The sequence below is a fragment of the Cupressus sempervirens genome, chromosome 7 (genome assembly GCF_028749045.1).
Source record: "Cupressus sempervirens isolate cs-2001-9-10 chromosome 7, ASM2874904v1, whole genome shotgun sequence".
Lineage (NCBI taxonomy): Eukaryota > Viridiplantae > Streptophyta > Pinopsida > Cupressales > Cupressaceae > Cupressus > Cupressus sempervirens.
The window spans coordinates 380,812,465-380,827,621 of record NC_143124.1 but is presented as its reverse complement, the minus strand read 5'-3'; the positions used below and the strand labels follow the sequence as shown (position 1 = coordinate 380,827,621).

Below are 15,157 nucleotides of genomic sequence, written 5' to 3'. Positions count from 1 at the left end.
CTATTGGTTAATTGCCAAGGTTACCAAGAACATCAAGGCCTTTTCACCAACCGTCCAAAGGACTGACGAACTGACTCAAAAAAAACACACAAGGATTGCCCCAGTATCACACATGAATCCCAGAGGAAGCAGCGTGGAAATGACACTAGGTAACCCACAAGCAGAAAAAGAAAACAAGCAAAAGACCTGATCAAGACCTTACGCTCTAATTGCCCCATTCGCAGCATACCATGATATGGAAGATCGTGGCAACCTTGAGGAGGGAACAAGGAGATTGCTTGGAAAAGATATTTCAAGACCCAAAAGGGAAGATCCCAAATCAAAAGAAAGAGAAAATCCAAAAGAGAACTATTTGCCAACGAGATGGGTAGGACGAGGTACTAATGGACCAAGATCAGACATGAGGAAAGCTATATCCTGCAAGGATCTATCAGAGAGCACCTAAGCTGATGGATCTAGATGAGTGATGCGTCTGGCAAGCTGAACTAAGAAGGATAACACTTTGGTGACAAGAGATCTAGCTAAAGGATGCATTGGAATATCTAACCAAGGTGTGCGATGTGTGCAAGATGTTCACCAAGGATGAACTAACATGAAAGCCGGATAGATACAATGATACTAAGCTAAAGAGGATGTACAAGCTGACAGACCAAGATATGTTACAAATGTACAAGTTTGTTCATGTTTTGGTTTTTTATGAGATGGAAATTTTTGTGAAGGATGGGATGTCTAAAATAGTTGATAGGTGGATAGATAGATGGTTTTTGAAAAGCTTAAGGAAAATGGGATTCTGTGTGTGCATGTGATAGGATACAGGCTAGGATACAAGATTATTTACAAGCTGGAATATGGTACAAGCTTTGGACAAGATTCAGATATATACAAGGTATGGTACAAGATTTACAAGGTATAATACAAGCTTTGGTACAAGATTTACAAGCTGTACAGGAGGTATTGACAAGCTCCATTAGATTTTGGATATTTGATTGGAACACCAAGGGAACAAGCAGGTGTTTTATGGGATGGATGGATGAGGGATAGGATAGTGATAGATAATGGATTTGTCTTTAGCACACAAGGTGCTTGAATTACCAGGTTTTCACCAAGGTACCTATCCAAGGTGCTTGAATTGCCAAGTTTTCACCATTGGACGCTTATTTCTCTTTACTATTTTTTTTTTGTATTTTTTTTTTCAAGGATCTTCAAGCATAGAACTTTTTGAGATGAATGATGTTACTGGGATCATTCAAGAGTTCTCCTTCTGGTGTAGATAATTGATAGGCTCCGGAGCCAAAGGAGGCAGTAACCACATAGGGACCAAGCCATGTAGGTTCAAACTTGCCTTTCTTTTCTCGATCTACTTGGACTTTCATATTTTCTTTGAGGACCATATCACCTGGTTGAAAGTGTCGTGGGAGCACCTTCTTGTTGAAATTCCCTTTGAGACGAGTTTGGTAGACTATGAGATGGTCATAGGCTTGTTGTCTCTTCTCGTCTAAGAGATCTAGCTGGGTGAGTCGAGCTACTCTGTATTCTTCATTTGAGATTTGCCCTCGCAAATATATGTGTAGTGAGGGAAGTTCAACTTCTATAGGTAATACCACTTCAGCACCATAGACTAGGGAGTATGGAGTTGTGCTTGTGGATGTACGGAAGGAAGTTCGATAGGCCCATAGAGCCGGATTTATTTGAAGGTGCCAATCACAGCCGGAATCATTGACAACTTTCTTTAGGATTTTGAGGAGGGTTTTGTTAGTTGCCTCTGCCTGGCCGTTACCTTGTGGGAAATATGGGCTAGAAAAGTGGTGATGGATGCCGAGGGAAGTGCACAATTCTTCCATGTTGAGATTTTCAAAGTTACCTCCGTGGTCAGTGAAGATGGTGGATGGGATGCCGAAGTGGCAAACAATGTGGTACAAGATGAACTTGGAGACTTGAACTCCTGTAGCTGAGACTAGGGGGACTACTTCCACCCACTTAGTGAAATAGTTTGTAGCTGTTATTATCCATTTATGTCCATCAGATGAGAGAGGGGTGATAGTTCCAACTAGATCAAGGCCCCAACAAGCAAAAGGCCAAGGTGGTGCAATAGGTTGTAGATCTTGTGCTGGAGCGTGCACAAGATTTGCATGCTGCTGACATGGGAGACACTTTCTGACAAAGTCACAAGAGTCTTCTACAATGGTAGGCCAATAGTAGCCTGCTCTAAGGATTTTTCATACTAGGACAATACCACTCATGTGGGCACCGCAAAGTCTGGAATGTACTTCTTTTAATGCCATCGCGGCCTCATTTTCATCTAAACATCAAGAGAGAGCATCGTGATAACCTCGACGATATAGGGTATTGGCTATGATAACATAGCGGGATGATTTTTGAATAAGGTTCTGGCATTGGGTGCATGTGAGGTGAGGGGATATGATACCATCATTAAGGTAATTGTGAATTTCATGGTACCAAGGGGATTGGGGACCAACCAAGATACAAACACGATTTGACTCCTCATTCGCATAAGTGGGTGTGAGGAGCTGCTCAACTAAAAATTCATACTGCGTAGCATCTTGGGGAATTTCCAAGAGCGAGCTGATAGTGGCCATGGCATCTGATGCCTTATTCTACATTCGAGGCACTTGTGTAAACTGAAGCTTTGTAAAATGCTGGGTCAGCTGATCAACTAGCTCTTTGTAGGGTAATAGCTTTTCATCTTTGGTTTGATATTCATTTAAGACTTGTTTGATGATGAGCTGGGAATCACCAAAGATTTCTAACTCAGTGATATTCCATTCTGCAGCTATCTTTAATCCTGCTACAAGAGCTTCATATTCTGCTATATTGTTGGTGCTAGGGAATTGTAGCTTGAAGGCTTTTGGAATGTAATCTCCTTGAGGTGTAACTAATAATATTCCTGCCCCTGATCCATGAGAGGTGTATGAGCCATCAAAATAAAGCTTCCATGGGGCTGTTCTTCAATTAGGCAGATATGCTCATCTGGAAATTCTGTGAGCAAAGGATATGCATCTACTAGAGGTGCATCAGCTAGGTGATTTGCTATAGCTTGCCCTTTGATTGCCTTTCTGTCCACATATTGGATGTCAAACTCACTTAGTAGCATAACCCATTTGGCCAAACGGCCTGTAAGTGCTGTTCTGGAGAGCATATACTTGAGAGGGTCAATCTTGGACACTAGTTGGATGGTATGACTTAGCATGTAGTGGCGAAGCTTTTGAGTTGAGAAAACAACTGCCAAACAAGTTTTTTCCATAGGAGTGTAATTGAGTTCATAACCAACTAGGGTTCTACTGATATAGTAGATGGCTCTCTCTCTGCTATAATCATCATGTTGTGCTAGAAGTGCCCCTAGGGCAGTAGGTGTTGCTGATATATACAAGATCAAGGGACGACCAAGAACTAGTGGAACCAAGATAGGGGGATTGGTGAGATACTGCTTGAGCTGATCGAAGCTGCACTGACATAAAAGATCCCACTTGAAGTTCTCATTTTTCTTTAGCAAGTGTGAAAACAGTGTACACTTATCTGCAAGCTGGGAGATGAAGCACCGGACAGATTGAAGTTTTCCCTAAAGAGAGCGAAGCTATTGTAGTGTCTGGGGAGGAGGCATGTCTAAGATAGCCTTGACCTTTTTGGGGTCGATCTCTATACCCCGTTTAGAAACTATGAAGCCTAGAAGCTTGCCACATGTGACCCCAAAGACACACTTCTTAGGATTTAACATGAGATGATATTGGGCCAACCTATCAAAGACTTTTTCCAGGTCAGCAAGATGATCCATGAAGGTGTGATATTTGACTAGGATATCATCCACATAATCTTCCAAAATGCTATGGATAAGATCATGGAAAATGGCTGTCATAGCTCTTTGATAGGTAGCCCCAGCATTCTTTAGGGTTCCCCAAGGGGTAGTGAATGTTGTCTTATGCTGGTCCTCTTCTGCAATCTTGATCTGATTATACCCGAAAAATCCATCCATAAGGGACAGAATTTCATGTCCAATTGTAAGATCTACAATCATATCTATGTTGGGCAAGGGAAAATCATCCTTTGGACAAGCTTTGTTAAGATCTCTAAAATCAGTGCAGATTTTGATGTCATCGGAAGGCTTAGTGACAGGGACCATGTTGGAGATCCATTCTGAGTAGTCGATAGGTCGGATAACCTTAGCAGCTAACATTCTTTCTAGTTCAGCTTTGACTAGTAATGCCACCTTGGGGTGCATTTTTCTAAGCTTTTGTCTGACGGGCTTGATCTTTGGATCGGCTGCAAGATGATGAACTAATAGCTTTGGATCAAGTCCTGGCATGTCCTGATATGACCATGCAAATCGGTAAATGTTCTCTCGTAAAACCTCAAAGAGGAGGTCAGCTTGGTCTTGTGATAGGGATGCAGCAATGTGAACAATTCTAGGGATCTCTGAAGAACCAATGTTGACTTCTCTAGTATCCTCTATTAGAATAGAAGACACCTCTGGTCGATTATCTTGAGGAGGCAATACTAAATCCTCATGTTTTTCTTGTGGCTCTGGATTTTCTTGCTGAGGGGTTCTCTTCGCTGCCTTAGCTAGTCCCAGATTTACCTTAGTTTTAGTTTTGGGTGTATCGAAACTAGGTTGCAAATTTTCTCCAAAATACCCCTTGGGATCTAGCTTGTAGATGTAAGCAGAATCTGGCTTTGTCTTCTTATGAGGAGTTTCGGCTCCCATGAATCTTAGAAGCGCTTCCTTTGATGTGAACTCATCAATATGTATGACACTTGGTTGGTCCCAATCTATGAGTTGTGGATGAGCGAGTGGTAGGTCAATGAGATGGATGGATAGCTCTCGGAGAACAGAGTCTCCTAGGAAGATTTGGTCTGGGATATCGTCGTAGGCTCTCTTTTCAACTTCCTCAGGAATGTCTTCGATTTCGACAAGGTCGCGGTGAATGTTCAAAAAAGCGTGACCGTTCTCGTTGGTGCCCCCAGTTGTGGGTATGCCAAAGCCAAGACCTAACTTCATTTCCCAATTATGTGCTTCGATGGGACATTGCATGCCCCTTTCTTCTTGTCCTAGTCCACCTCCTTGATAGTTCCATTTTTCAGTGATGAGCTTATGTTGTTGGGGATACTTCTGGCTGAAGTGATCAAGGCGTGCTTGGTTTCTTGGAGGTGCATCCTTATGTAACCAATTGTTGATATCTGGAGTGAGCTCCTCATGAAGAGGCATTTTTGAGGACACAAAGGTGGTTGGGCAAAACCATTTGTATCGAGGAGGTGGAATCTCCTTAGCTTTGTGATATGTTGGCCGTCCATGGGTATGTGGATCAAGTGGGATTGCTCTGATAGCAAATGCATCTGATAGACTATATTCTCCACAACCTTTGTTGTTGATCTTTACAGTAGATAGGGTGGAGGCGAGGATGGTTTCTGCATCATTACAAGTGTGGGATGAGCTGGCGATGGCTGTGCCGATGTCTATTCCAGGGCAATGGTTTGTATATGAATCTTCAACCGCATTGTAGTAAGCAAAGGGTTCTAGATCGGCATGGATGGTTACCTCAGTGCCTTGATGCGGAAATTTGATGCACTGATGGTAAGTGGATGGAACGGCCTTCATAGCATGAATCCATGGGCGACCGAGGAGGATGTTAAATGGTAGGTTTAGATCAACAACATGGCAAACTATCTCTTGGATGATCGGCCCAAAGTTGATTGGTAGCAAAATAGTCCCTTCTGTGGTCCTTTCCAAGTTGTCATAAGCTTTGATGGTGATAACCTCACTGATCATATCTACCTCAGTATACCCAGCTTGTTTTATGAATTTTAGGGTGCAAATGTTCAAGGCTGATCCATTATCTATCATTACTCTTTTCACGACAAAATTGGATACCATGATGGCTATGCGAAGTGGAAGGGTGTGATCTGGCTCAACCGCGGGTATGTCGGTGGGTTTGAAAGATAGGGCACATGAGGATGAAAGGTGTCCAACAAGATTACGAAAATCAATAGCATTGATATCAGAAGGGACACGGGATTCTATGAGAGCACTGTCAAGGATGTCTTTGTACACAGGACTAGTGCGGAGAAGGTCTAAAATGGAGATTTGGGCTGGCATGTTCCCAAGGTGTTCCAAGATATTGTACTGGCTTTTTGATGGAGCTGATGGTGCTGACAAAACTAGTGGTCCTGCGATGTTAAATCGTGCTCTTCGAGTGGTGACCACACACTCATTGTCTGGTCCTCGGATATTGATAACATTGACAGAAGGCTCTTTCTTAGATATACAACCTATAAGGCTACCGTAGTCTATATAGGATGAAGTGTGGTCATTGTTCTTCCCATGTTGTTGGTTTGGCTAGCAGTTCTTGGTGTTGTTTTGGATAGGTGTTTTTCTAGGATTTTGGTTGTTGTGTGGAGGAAAAGCATTTTGATAAATCTGTAAGCCTGCATTGGGAGAGGTTTGGGCACCAACAGTGATTTCCTTCCGATCAATGAGGTCCTGCACATAGTCTTTCAGTTTCATGCATCTGAGGGTGGTGTGACTGTTTACCCTATGGAACTTGCAATACTCATTGTCCTTGTACCATGCAGCTTTGGATTGGCTTGGATCAATTTGCTGGGTAGGAGGAAATTTGATGAGGTTTTCCTTAGCCAATTTCTCAAAAATAACATCCAATGGCTCACCAAGGGGTGTATAGTTTCTAGGTGCAGGTTGGAATCTAGGCTTTTGCCCTGCAGCTACATTGATGGCATTAGCTTGATTGTTAGACCCTTGAAAGTTGGGTCTTGTATTGTGGTTTTGATAGCTTTGGTTATTTTGTTGTTGGTAATTGATAGCTTGTTGGTTGTTTGTTTGATATGGTGGGTTAGACTGGTTTTGAGAAGGACCAACGATATTCACATGTCTAGTGTCAGTAACCCCATCTATTGCAACATGCTTGTTTTTGTTCCAATACCTAGACTTGTCATTGGAATGTGATTGATTTTGGTTGGCCTCTTTGTAAATCTTTACCACACCTTCTTTGATGAGTCCTTGCTCAAGGATCATTCCTTTCTCTTTGATATCCTTATAGGTCTGCAAATAGTTCATGGTCATGTGGTGAACCAAACTGGGATGTGCATTATCAATAAACATTTTCACCACATGGCGTTCTGGTAAGGTGCAGGATATGCGGGTGGTAAGGGTTTTCCATCTTTGCAGGTATTCGGCAAGGCTTTCTCCACCTTTTTGCTTGGTGTGGACAAGATCAACTATTGATAGCTCTGTTTCAACAAGATGGGCATATTGGGCTACAAATGCCTCAGATAATTCAGCAAAGTTTTTAATTGTGCCATAGGGGATTCTATAAAACCATTCAAGAGCTGGTCCAGCCAAGCTTTTGGGAAAAAGGCGCAAGAGGAAGACATCATTGTATGCCACATCCTGGCAATGCATGTAAAATTATTTGATATGTGTGACAGGGTATCCTTTTCCTCTGAATTTGTCAAATTTAGGTACCTCAAAGTGTTCGGGAAATGGTGTCGTGGTAATGGCTCTGTCAAATGGGTAAGGACACACATTCTCAAACTTGAATGTCTTTGGATCATTCCCTTCTTGGATGGCTTTCAGAGCTGTCTTCATTTGCTCCCACTCTAAATTGATAGGTGATGGTTGGGGTGCCCCCAATGTAGGAGTGCCTTGAGGTAGGTATGTGCTGGATGGGGCCATTGAATATGGATGGTTATGAGGGATTTGCTGATAGGGATTGTACATTGTTTGGGCAGCTGCATGGTGGATGACGGGTTGTTGAGGGGGAGGTGGCGCATATTGCTGCATGTGCTGTGAGGCTTGTTGTTGATATGGGATTTGAGGTTGGGATTGAGGAACATAAGCTGGCTATGGGATAAATGGATTTCTTTGTGGAGGTAAGGTATAAGATGGTTGTGAGGCTTGAGGAAAGGATCGGGGGGCTTGTGGGGTTTGACCAATATATGTGGGTTGTGCCCCCATTTGGGATGGTATCTGCAAATAATTGGTGGTTGGCTGGGGTGGTGGATTACCTCCTAGAAGTGGCATTGAAAAGTAGTTGGTAATAGGAGGTAATGGATTAGTTGGTGGTGGAGGTGATGGGAATTGAAAGCTTGAGAATGGAATTGATGGGTTTTGATAGCTTGGTGGCTGGATTTGGAAGCTTGGTATAGTGGTGGTGGGAGTTGGGGTCACTTGGGAGCTTGGTAGAAGATTGGCAGTAGCTTGTGGGATTTGATAGCTTTGTGGAGTGAAGGTAGTAGCTTGTGGATTTGTGGCTGGTGGTATTGAGCTCCCAAGACCTAATGGAAATGATGGGATTGTGCTTTGGGCTGTGGTGAACAAGCTGGGGGCGATGAAAGGTTGATTACTTGGCCCCATTGGTGGCATCCCTATTGTATATTTTTGAGGTTGGCCAAAGATGCTAGCACTGATTTGGGAGATGGGTGGATTTGGAAGGCTGGGTTGGGGAGCAGCAGCAATAGTGAAGGGGGTGAACGGTGAGATGTTTTGGGTAAAGGGGGTTTGGAGCAGAGAGGTATGAACCAAGGAGGGAGTGGTGGTGGCTGGGTTGGCTTGCGGCATGGAGATTTCAACTTGGGTGGATGATGGTATGTTTGGGTCTGTTGGGTCATATGGATTGGCTGGAGGCTCTTCTTTTGGAATATATTGAGGATAATTTGGATCATAAGAGCCTATGGGTGGTGGCAGCTGCCCAAACAACGGGTGAGATGGATCTAATAATGGAGGGGGTCTTCAAAAGTCAAAGGTTCCTACATTGTCCCTTCAAAAATTAGCCATGATTGTCTCTTTGTTTTTGTCTATAATGACGTTTACCAATACTGCATTTCCTGGTTGGTTCATGAAAGCTTCAATTTCAGTAGGTGATGGCATAGCTGGCTCTGGGCTGAAGGATGGCTGAGTGCTCAAGGGGGGTGAGGCTGTTCGATCCAAATAATAGGGCTCCATTGTTTCTTTCTTCTTGGCTAAGCGAGTGACGGGTGGCATGAAAAATGCTCCTAGGGATGAGATGCAATAATGCTGATGGATGCAAAAAGGGGGAAGGCTTTTCTATGCAAATGATTTCCTGGGTTGAGGCAAAGCTATATGACAAAACCTAAGGAGGATTGGGTTGGGGATTCTAACTTCAAAGATATGTTGTCAAAGCACAAAAGGTCTACTTTCCTATGTGCAAGCTTGGTGGTGATTGTGTCAACTTAAGGATAGACTGATGATCCTTTAGGAAGAACACGAGATTGACCACTTGCGGATCCGAACCTTTAGCTCAAGGTGATGAGGGATAACAAGTGACAAAGCTAGATTACCCTAGACAAAGCTCTGTCAAAGGGATAACCTTGGTGAGATTGGTGGATTTGGAAGATTTTAGGAATGGCAAACTTTTAGCAAGGTGACAACAATTTTGAAAGCTTAGATATGCAGATTTTCGATTACTGGCTAGATGGTATGATTCTAAATGATATGGATGAGCTAATAATGCTTAAGGGGATAACCTAAGATGGCTGGCTTTTCTACAAAGATGACTCTAATGTGAAGCTTATCCAAGAAGATGTGGAGAAACAAGGGTGTCTAATCATAGAAATCATGCCTAGTTGGTAAGGCATAAGCAAGATTAACTCCTGGATGTTGGCTAAATTTGATGGTATGCTCTAACCAGGCCTCTTGAAGTGCTTCGTCGGTAGCTTTGTCCTCTACTTTGTGGAGTTTGGCAATTCGTGGATTTGGTGTTATTTCTTTTCTCTTGGCTGAAAGTTCTTGGTATGCTAGAGATGGCTTGATTTTGACCTTGTGAAACTTCTGTTTGGGTTTGGGTTGTTCTGACATAAATTCTTGAATTTGCTTGGCTTTGGGAAAAATCTCAGTTATTTTGCTTCAACTTGTTCAACTTCTAAAATAGGCAGTGACTACGCTAAGTGTGCCCTAAGCTAGGATTGACCAAGTTTGGCAAACATTCATTCAACAAGTAAAATAAAAACAAGCAATAAATAGGAACACCCAGATAGAAGTTTGTGGTTCTCAGAATGTGATACTTGCGCCAAGGAGTGTGTATGTTCTACAAATGTTTCGATCAGTCACTCCAAACACATTAACATCCTAGATGGTTTTCTGTAAGGATGACAATTGATTTAGCTAGGGAGTCCTCGATATACGCAAGGTACATGAGGCCCAAATATGTAGATGAGACCAAAAGGATGTCACACAGCCGAGAGGAGCGGTAACCCACTTCTCCTCTTTCACTTCTCAAGGGTATAAAGTTCCTTGAGGCTTAGCCCGAATGACAAAATCTTGATCCCAAGAGAGGTGTCTTTCGATTCACCTCCCGATTCTTATACTCCATCGGAACGCTGGAGTTGAGGTCGTCCAAGGGGTGATGAAATCCCCAAGCAGGCCTCCTAAAAAGAAACAAGGTTTTGGATCCTAATCTTATGCACCCAAGATGGCCTCGAAAGACAACAAGGGGAGAGAAGACTTGGATGACCTTGGGCTAAAAAACACGCTTGTTCTTTTACCAACTGACTCTTATGTGTGCTAATCTAGACTTTGCAAGCACTCATGTTTAAGAGACAATGTTCAATTCCAACTTGAAGTGCCAACAAAAGTAAATTGATTGAAGAATGCAAAAAATAAGAAGAGTTAGGGTCAACAAAAGCAAACTCGTGCGCCCGGAGGCCCTCCACGTCAAGTATCGATTAATTTTCTTTAAGGCATTCAAGATTGAGTGTGAGTTTGTTTTAAGCCCAAAACAAAAGTGCGTGAGATTCGATTTCAAGAGCGCTCCCAGAGGCTCTCCACGTCAGTTGTTGTTCAATTTTAGTGCCCAAACTTGAAGTGTGATCGATTTAATCTAGAGTTTTGGCCATTTAAGAATTTTGATAAAGTTAAAGCAAACGTTCAAAGACCAAGTGAGTGAGTTAGATTGTGGAACATTTAACACCTTTTTCAAGTAGACCCATCCCCATAAATGGCGCTGAGATTGCAACCAATGGTTAATATTTGATGGGTGATTAGAAAAGAGGTGAGTCCAAGGAACTACTCAAATTGATTTTTGTAAATTTGTATTTTAACTTAACAAAGTTTCTTAAATGTCCAAAAATCAAACTTTACCTAGATTGCATGTGAAAAAGAGATTTGTTTTGTTCAATTTTAGAAGCTCCAAATGAAGTGTTTGATATTGCAATGGTTAATTGATCCTTGGCATTCAAGATTGGATTTTTTGTTTTAAGCATTCTTTCCAAGGAAAGTTGATTTTAATCCATGACATTCAAGAGTGTGTTTTGAGCAACATTCATTCAATGGAAAATGTGTTTAACCATTCAAGTTCATTTTTTAGCAACATGAAAACCTACAAGAAACATGGTTAGTGGTTCCATATGTGCTCCAACCTGCAGTGAGACAAAAAAAAAAACAATTTAGTTAGTTAGCCAAAATCTTCAAAAATGAGAGCTTAACTATGGAAAAAAAAATTTAAACTTTTTTTGTTGTTTTTTCTATGCGTAAAAATGCTTAAAATGGTCTAAATCCTACAGAACCACTAAAAGTCAAATTTTGATTTATACCCTTTTTTTTTTAAAAACTACAAAGTGCAGAAATAAAGATTTTAAAATAGAAGTGCAATAGAGACAGGCGAAGACGATAGTTCATCAGGTGCAGACGCCAAACTGTAGAGACGCTGATCTGCGGAGATGCTAATCTGCCGAGACAATGGCGGTAGCAGAGATGACATTTTAGGTTACATAGACAATAGAGTAGCTGATAGAGGCGCTAATCTACGGAGACGATAGTCCAGGATGCGTAGATGACAGTCGGAGATGCCAAACTGCGTAGATGACAATTTGGTTGCAACATAAGCAGGCAGAGATGACAGTCTATCAAGCAGAGACGCCACAATACGAAGATGCTGAAATATAGAGATGCTAGTATTCGAAGACGACAGAACAGATTTGCGGCATAGAAAATAGGTGACAAGCAGAGAGGCCGATTTGCGCAGATGCGGATTTTCGTAGATGACAATTTTCGCAGACGCGGATTTTCACAGATGTCGATTTGCACAGACGTGGATTCTCGCAGATAGAACAGGTTGCAGATGCCAAAACTGCGCCAAAAAAGCTGAAAAATGCAAATTCTTTTTTTAGATGGTATTTCTTCTTCCTAAGTGCGTTCTTTAACCTGCAAAAATAAGAAAAACACCCTCACAACACACTCAAACAACAACAAACATTAGATGGTTAGAAAAATGACATATAGATGAAAATAGATGATTAAATGACCCATAGTGGGGTCCCACCGGGCGTGCCAAAATGTAGAACAAGATTTAGTATGCAAAGAACATTAACAAATAAAGTAAACATTCACAAACCAAAAACTAAATTCACATATATGCTTAGACAAAGAAAGCAAACAATAAGTGCAAATCTCACAAGAGAAAACACTCCATGCTTTCTTGATTCTGTAGATGTGTCCTTTTGCTGTGGATGTATGCTCAAGATGCTCAAAAGCTGCTTCAATGGAGATGGGTAATGGCAAATTGGTAGCTTTGTGAGCTCTCAATTTGGAATTATAAGGGTATGGGTATGGCTTTTGGCTCTCAAAAGGGCATGGTAACTTTAGCTCAAAGATTGTTGATGAAATGGCTTGGGATGGGATTCAATTTATAGGCTAAGGGGTAGAGGGATGGAGGGCTTAGATGCAAGGATGGATGAAGGCTTAAGGAGGGCTAGGATGCACTCAAAGGAGAGCACATGGATTGTGCTTGTTTAGCACCAATGGGAAGGTGACACTTGTCACAAGGAGGATGAGTGTGAGAGGGTAGGGTAAAGGGTTGGTTAAAGGCATGATGAGTGGGGTTGAGTATGTAAGAGGGATGTAAGAGGAATGAGTGTGGAAGAGGGAAGAGTGTGGAAGATGGGTGTAAGAGTCATGAGTGGGCTTGTAAGAGTCTTTATGTTTTGTAAGAGCACTCATGACTTAGTGGTTGGGTTTTTTGAGGGGAGACTTTGGTTTGCATTAGGAAAGTCTTAAACTTGTTTAAGGAATGTGACAACATTAGGGGGTGGATTAGGCTTGGGTTTAGGATTAGCTTAGGGATGTTAGAGATGTGCAAGTGGATGGCATTAATGAGGGTGGGTGAGTTAGTGGCTAAGCTTGGTTAGTATGGGTGGATGGGGTGGATTAGGCTAAATAGAAGATTAGAGATAGGTTAGGGTTTTTTTGAATTTGAGGATTTCATTTATCAAATAGATTTATTTTAATAAATGGGGATTTTTGAAATTAGATAGAAGAATAAGATTTAATTGATAAATAATAGATTATTTGATTTATCAATTAGGACTATAGATGATTAATTAAATTAATCAACTAGGGGATGAAAAAGGATTAATTAAATAAGAATTTAATTAATGATGCCTTTAGAGATGGCTAAATTAGATTACCAAAGTAGTGTAATCAAATTTAGGTGTCTACAGTAATCACTAGATCATAAGAATATTGGACTTTTTGTTTGGTGGACATAGCCTAGGGATTAGGTGAACCACGCTAAATCTTGGTGTCTTGTGTTCTTTTCTATGTGATCAATTATTTTCTAATATTGTTTATATTTGCATGTAATTCTTATTTTTGTCTGAGGTTTAATCCTAATAGGAAGAAAATTTATCTCTTAAAATAGAAAGAATATATTCATATGAAAAATGAGAAGTGTTCTCATCAATAAGGAATGAGTTCTAAAGATATGTAATACAAGAGAGATGATGTCTATAGAGGAGATCCTATAATCTCTAAAGAGGATAAGGTGATAAGGGAATCCTTGTCATCCACTCCTAAAGAGATAATGGGTCAATGCAATCCTGTCATGGATTCCCTAAAGAGATAAATCCATTTAATAAATGAAAACATTTATTAAATTCCAACTATGCATAAAGGTGAAATCTTAAGAGAGGATACAATACAACTTTAATCAAGAAATTAAAGTTAGGAATTTTACTCTAACACCCCCCCCCAACAAAGATGAGCAATAATCTAGAAGAAAAGTTGGGTCCTGACAACATGACCTGATGAGGTACCCAATTAAAACCAAATCTCTATAAGATGGATAAATGGAGGAAACCACATGGGAAAAACTATACTCCAAAAAGAGATGAAAAAAAATGTTGTAAAACATGAAAAAGGAAATAAATCCTCACTAAGACCCCCCAGAGACAACTTCCTTCACCCCAAGTATGGTGCACAACTCAAGATAGTGCGGTGATGCAAAAGACTTAGTGAAGATGTCAACAACCTTCTCTTCTATAGGAATGTACTCTAAGATGAGAACACCATCCTAGATCAAGTGTTGGATGAAGTGAATATGGATGTCAATACACTTAGTATGTTGATGCTCCACTAGGTTGTGGGAAATTTGAATGATACTTTGATTATCACACCAAAGCATAGCATAGGTAAAAGCACAAACCTGTATCACCCTTTTGTAAAGGACAAGGCTAAAAAAAGTATAATTGTTCACCTCCAGTGACATAAAATTGGTATTATTATTTTGAATTTGAAAATGAAGTAAACTAATGAAATGTGTAGAAATGGGTGACGTTTAGGATTATGATTTTTAATAATTATTTGGAATAAGCTTTGATAAGTGTTCCTAACTTTTATAGATAATTTCTTAGCTAATGAAAAATGCTAAAAACTAGGGGTCTAGTTCCCAAAACAAAACTACATTTAATTTAACTTATTTCCCTTTGATCTCAGACTATGTTATAGATAACATATATAGCTAGAAAAATAAAAAAATAAAAAAAAGCTTTAGACCTATATTTTCTCTTTTATAATGATTCAAATTTCAACTCACTTGAAATCGATAGTTTTCATATACCAACACATTTTTGAAAAAAAATCTATTCTAACAAGGAGAACAATTATACATTCTAGAAGAGGACTCTCTCCTTTAGAACGCCATATAATTTTAAATTTTTTTGATATGATTTAATATTTTTTTCTTTCTCAAAACCAACATCTTTTCGAGTTTTAAAATACGTGCTTGTAGACTTTTTTAATTATAAGTTACTATATCTATCTAAAACACTATAAACTCTATATAAGAATATTCTTAACTCTGAGCTCTATAAAATGGTGTTTATATGTTATTAAAAATAC

The 15,157-nt window shown here is 40.4% G+C and overlaps 1 pseudogene; it reads right to left on the bottom strand.

Annotated features, from left to right (window-relative positions):
- Positions 1–11,747: 11,747 nt before the first annotated feature.
- Positions 11,748–15,157, bottom strand: part of LOC149547067 (subtilisin-like protease SBT1.8) — a 78,770-nt pseudogene continuing 75,360 nt past the window's right edge.